Source organism: Piliocolobus tephrosceles, unplaced genomic scaffold (genome assembly GCF_002776525.5).
Source record: "Piliocolobus tephrosceles isolate RC106 unplaced genomic scaffold, ASM277652v3 unscaffolded_40, whole genome shotgun sequence".
Lineage (NCBI taxonomy): Eukaryota > Metazoa > Chordata > Mammalia > Primates > Cercopithecidae > Piliocolobus > Piliocolobus tephrosceles.
Window position 1 is genome coordinate 100,650 of NW_022324309.1, and position 6,027 is coordinate 106,676.

Here is a 6,027-nt window from a genome sequence, read left to right on the forward strand (position 1 = left end):
GAGATCAATACAGGGTCTCTAAGGCATAATGGCTGGCTCCTTTCACTCTTGCTAGACAAACAAATACCCCTTTTAAAAAATCAGTTCACGAAGAAGAAAAATAAAAGCTTTTTCTAGGCATAACCAGCCCTGGCTAAAACTTTTCAATAGCCTAAGTTTGGATTTCAGTGCCACAGTCTTCATTTCTAGGCCCTTTTCCCTTCTCTAAATGTGACTGCTCTTCAGTCTCTCCCAATGAAAACCTGTCTTCAAGAAATAATTTGATATACATATTTAATCCCAGAGAGATGCCTGTATGAATTCAAAGTCTTAATGTGCTACAATTCTCAGGAATACAGCAGTCCCCCATTATCTGAGGGAGATATGCTCCAAGATCTCCAGTGGATGCCTCAATCCAAGGATGGTACTGAACTCAATATATTCTGTTTCTTTCTATACATATATATCTATGATAAAGTTTAATTTATAAGTTGGGCACAGTAAAAGATTAATAACAATAATTAATAATGAAATAGAAAAATTGTAACTATATGTTTTAGCAAACATGGTTTTTCTCCCTCATAATATCTCATTATACTCTACTCTTCTTCCTCAAGCGATGATGTGAGATGATAAAATGCCTACATCATGAGATGAAATGAGGTGACTAACACAGGCGTTGTGACTTAGCATTAGGATACTATTGACCTTCTAGCAGTCATCAGAAGGAGGATCAAATGCTTCCAGTGATCCTGGATCATGGAACCATGACTATGTCAATGGTTTGATGTCAGGAGCAGACAATGTCGATGACTACTGGGCAGGTAGAACAGGTAGAGTATATAGTGTGGATACACAGGATAGAAGGTTAATTCATTATTCAGGCAGAACAAGTAGGGCAGAGCGACATTTCATCATTCTATTTAAAAGTGCACGTCCTTTAAAACTTATGAATTGTTTACTTCTGGAATTTTCCATTCGATGTTTTTGAACCACAGTTGACACTGAGTAGCTGGAATTATGGAAAGCAAAACAGTAGATAAGAGAGGACTACTGCGACTTTAACAAAGACAAGAATTCTTAGGCAGAATTAGTCTCTGTGGAATTTATGTAATACAGGTAGGCATTTGAGACATGGAGTTGAAAGCAAACCATCTCAGTATCGTCATAGACAGCAACTTACTCCACCTACTTGTAAGATTATCCTGCAGCTGGGAGCTGCCTGGACACCTCTTAAAAAACCACATCTCTTCTATTTACTGCTTGGCTAACTTCTTTTTGTTCCTCTAGATTCAGTTCAAATCTTGCCTCCTTATGGAAGTATTTCACAAGTACACTCAATTCCCAAGGAATCCTACCATCATTTCTATTATTGCAGTTATTACTCTCAAATGTTATTTTCTGTTTGTCTCTCTCTCCTAGAGGTCACTAACAGCAGTGACTGCTGCTGTTAATTTGTGCCTTTCCACACTTAGCACAGTGTTTGGAGCATAATACCTTCTCCCTTCTCCCCCCTGCACCAATATTACATAAGTGGTAGACAGCAACCAGGGCAGTCAGCTCATTCTCCCTTTCATCTTCTGTCCACCTGTTAATGGAAGGCATCCAGTAATGGTGGAGAGGGGCAGTGATAGGAAAGAGGCAGATGCGCTAAGAGTCAGAGGTGCCTCTTTTCACTTCCCCCAAAGATGTATTTCCTAAAGTCGAGAAGCATGAAATGTTTGAAGAAATACATTTTACAATATCAATGTTTTGTTGAGTGGTTTCAAACTCTTCTAGAAGAAACAGCACAACACGTAACCTTTCCAAAATGAGTTAATTACACAATGATTTTTCCTTCAAAGCCAGAGTTTGGCCAACTACATATGGCCCACAGGTCAAATGTGGCCCATCTCCTGTTTTTGTACTGCTTACAGGCATAGAAGAGTGTTTGCATATTTAAATGGTTAGGAAATATCATATTTCTTGACATGCAAAATTAGTATAAAAATCAAATTTCAGTGTCCCTCCATAACGTTTGATTGGATTACAGTGACTCTTGTTCATTTATGGATTATCTAGGCTTGTTTTTGCATTACAAAAGTAAAGTCGAGTAGTTGTGACAGAGGCAGTGCCATTCTGCAAAGCCTAAAATGTTTGCCAACTTGCTTGCCTTTTACAAAAAGAGTGCTCTAAATGGGCATATTAGGAACAGCTCAGGCACTCGAATCACATTATTTACAACACTTAAAAAAATAATTGGAAACAATCGAGAGGAGAAAGAGATTCACTTAGGCTTGAAGAGAGTAAGCCATTGGGGCATTCCTCTTTAGGGTGAATAGCAGAGACATAAATGAGATAATTAACAATTGTTTTCAGGAGGAGTTAGATCCCATAGAGCAGGGAATGTAAACAATAGCCTTGGTTGTCTGGAAAGTAGAACAAAATACATCAAAATATTTAGAAAGCTGAGATCATGAAAGTTCACTTATTTGTTTATTACTCTAACTTCTTTCCTTCACTGGAAGATCCTTTTGGGGTGGTTCAATAAATTGAACCAAGTGTTCAATTTGTGATCAGCACCAAAGTTTCCAACTCACTACAGAAACTAGATACAGTTTTGAGGGAGGAAAGAAGGGAAGGAGAAAGAAGAAAGAAAAATATATTTGAGAGGATTATTTGCTTTTAGCTTTTACCATTTGCTTTAACTTATTTTTCACTTTTATATGTGGAAGTTCACGAATTTAAGTGTTCTTATCTAACCAGACAATTGTATTTGTATTTATAAAACCACTACCAAATGTTTCAGGGAACGCGCTTCTGCTGTTTCAAGTTTTACTTTGTTTTCTCCTAATGAAAATCAACCACCATTTATCACGTAGCGACTGCTCTCAGAGGTTAGTGAAGTCGTGAAAACCCTAATAGACTTTTACAACTACAAATAAATTATTATCATAACCCCTTATTAGTGGTAGAAACATCAAGTTGTCAAACAAATTCTATAAGAGTAGTCTAGCTACTCACGTAATGACACCTATAATGGAATCACTATGTTCTTTCTTGTGTTTAATTTAAAGCACACATTGTACATTTCCATTTTATTGCCAAAACTCTCATCTGTAATCTTATAATCTCCTTTAAACACAAGAATATTTTTCTTTATTTAAATTTATAACTAACAGCCAGGCTGTGACATGTTTAGCTATAGACTTTCATTAGCATGATAAAAAAAAAACCACCACAATAAAACAACAAGCAAAACAAAAACTCCTGCAACAAAAAAGACTCATGAGCAATTGAACTTGGAATTGTATTCATTTTTAAACGCAACTTGGTTTTACATTTATTCACCTGCCCTTAAAATATGGCTTTAATTTATTACTGATGGCATTTTCAGAGATCCGTTGAAGGATTTAACTCTGAAATGGTTTATTCTAATTAAGAGCTTCTTGCCAACACTTAGTCACCATGAGGCTTGGAAGCCCCAGGGACCAGCTTTCATTACACATTGTGCCCATTTCATACAAGTAGAACATTTTACAATAATCAGATCTAATTTACATCTTTATAATGTTCCCTCGTTTAACACTTTTTTTCTCACTCTGTCAAAAGAGATACTTTGGTTCTTTAGTTTGTTCTCCATTTTCAGTGGATTGAAATGCACAGCTTTGACAGAAACTAAAAAGCTTCAAGCCTACCCTAGAAGATGGTCCATCTTACCCTTAGTTTTTAACATAGTAAGTCTGATTTGCTCATGATCATTCAAAACACAGAGTGACATGACACAGGAAACTGCTTCCCATCAGTCTCACTACTGTGTTTCCAATCTGGATAAAATGCAATTTTCTGCTTTTGGGAGGGGGCGGGGCTGGAGACAAACAACAGTATAACAGCTCTGCATCTGGTCCATAATGTTTTGGAACCAGGGTGGATCTTTGTAGTGAGCTGTGGTAAGGTAGGCAGAGCATAGCTTTAGGTGAAAAAGCCCTGGGTTCCTGTTTGGTTATGCCTCTCACTAGCGATCCAGATGCCAGCAGGCTGCATCTTCCAAGCTGGCTGGTCGTCTGGTTTCCTACCAGTTGCGCCAGTGGAAAGCACTGGCAGGAGATTGGAGAGGGGCTGGGGAAGGAGTCAGTGTATTTCTCCTCTTTCTTTGCATCTTCTAAGGCAGTTGCTCACCCTACTTTGTGGATCTAGTATTTTCTGCATTGAAAGACTGTTTCAATGCAGTCTTTGAAAGAAAGTTCCAGCCTCCATGACACTCTGCCCTAAAACTGAAAAACTTCCTCCTCCCTTTGCCCTGCAGCCTCTTGCTGATGGCGGCTTCCTGCTGGTGCTAATTCCCGGGTTATCTTTTGTGATGAGAATTTTCTTCACTTAGTCCATTCTGTTGTAAACACTTGATGTGATTTTTATTTGTCTGCTTAGACCCTGAATATGAGCAATACTATTTTAAAAGTAAGGTACTCTGTTCACAATCCAACCTCATTTCCAGAAAATTAAGTGAAGAGAGGAGCATACAAAGAGATATAAGAAAGTATGCATTTAATGTACTTAGAATGTGGCATATATGCTGCATTTTTTTAAAAGTTTTCTAGTATCAACATATTTTCACAAAATTTGTTTCCTCTTTCTCCTTAAAATGAAACCTGATGGAAATAATTTTTATGGAAAGTTCTTTTCAGTTGGTTTATGTTTAAGCAGGTGTACTTTTTGGGTCATCTTTTTGTTTTGTGTTGTTGATTTTTCTTAACTAGATAGAGTAAGAATATAACCACAGAGCATATTCATACAGAATTCTGACGAAGTAGAACTATAGAAGTAGAGTCATGGATTTTTTAAGATCCTTTTCATGTATATATTTTTTCTGGATATGCCTTAGTTTGTATAGGTAATAAGAAGAATGACCATTCAATTGGTGCTTTAATCTCCTTAGAAGAGGCAAAATAATCCAAACACAAATCCATAAATTATACTCATTTAATTTTAGGAAATAAGTTTGTCTCACATTGATTGGAATAGAATCTTTCTTCTAAAACATATCTAATGTAAGCCTAAGTTCCCAGATTCTCATCAAAAACAAAGTTTGTTTAAGGATATAGAAACTTTCTAGGTTAAATTGAGCACTAGAATTTTAGTGGAAGTGCCTGGCTGTCTTTGAGAGGTTAAATCACATTTTCTCTTATCTCATCTCCTTTTATATTTAAACAGCTGTGACTATTTACATGAAGCATCATCATATTAAATTATTTATACTTAAAGAACTTTGGAATCTTAGCAGGGAAGAAGTCCCTGGTTAGTGACTAAGCAGAGAAGTGCACACATAAAGAAGAAACAAGATGATATGGTTTGGCTATGTCCCCACCCAAATCTCATCTTGAATTGTAGCTCCCATAATTCCCACATGTTGTGGGAGGGACCCAGTAGGAGATAACTGAATCATAGGGTCCGTTTCCTCCATACTGTTCTCATGGTAGTAAATAAGTCTCTAGACAACTGACGATTTTATAAGGGGTTTCCCCTTTCACTTGGCCCTCACTCTCCCTTTGCCAGCTGCCATGTAAGATGTCCCTTTGCTCTTGCTTCGTCTTCCTCCATGATTGTGAGACCTCTCTAGCCAGGTGGAACTGTGAGTCAATTAAACCTCCTTCCTTTATAAATTGTCCAGTCTCAGGTATGTCTTTATTAGCAGCGTGAAAACAGACTAATACACAAGGTGTAAGAAATGGCCCTTTGTTGGTAAACTCCAAACTGGTCCTGTGCTTCCAACACAGGACAGGAGGAGCCCAGGCCCTACCTGGAGTGGTCAGTTGAGTGAGAACACCAGGGCTTTCACAGAACAGCCATTAGATCATGACAAGTATTTGGGAACAGGAATAATATGGGTATGGCCAGACCCACCAGGAGGGACACAACTTGTACTCACAGTGCCATCATCTCAGTTGGACACTGCTGCTGCCAAAAAGGAGCCTAATTCTCTGCCCCAATAAAGAGGTCAAGTCTTATCTCCCAGGTATTTAGAATTTTGTGCATTCTTTTCTGTAACACTTAAGGAGTAGATAACAGGTG